Here is a 433-nt window from a genome sequence, read left to right as displayed (position 1 = left end):
AATATAATTAGGTACTAATTATTCCATTTTTAGGAAAAGCTGTACAAATTAAGAAAAAATACATTATACATATTCATTATGAAATAAATCACCAGCATTAAACGAACATATTCTTCACTTATATGGTCATTTCTTTCACATGCGTATATGAATGTGTGTCTGCTTGTCCTGTCATTTTTATCCATGGTGTATTCATAAAGAGATTTTTATTTGAAGCCCAAGATTTAATATACAATAATAAACAAAATTTTGTTTTGTGGCCTCTTCAAAAACAGTTTGTGATTATTTGCAATTGCTCCCACTGCTGAAAGATCCTGTAGCCACTTTACTTTTAGTTTCATAGTTCTCCTTTATAGTGTTACTTGAATGTTTCATTTGATTATTTTTAACACTAATAACAATATTTTGTCATATAAAGAACAATGCAAACAGT

The sequence above is a fragment of the Nannospalax galili genome, unplaced genomic scaffold, assembly GCF_000622305.1.
Source record: "Nannospalax galili isolate Female #2095 unplaced genomic scaffold, S.galili_v1.0 scaffold9637, whole genome shotgun sequence".
Classification (NCBI taxonomy): Eukaryota; Metazoa; Chordata; class Mammalia; order Rodentia; family Spalacidae; genus Nannospalax; species Nannospalax galili.
The sequence above is the reverse complement of the archived record's forward strand: the minus strand, read 5'-3'. Positions refer to the sequence as shown.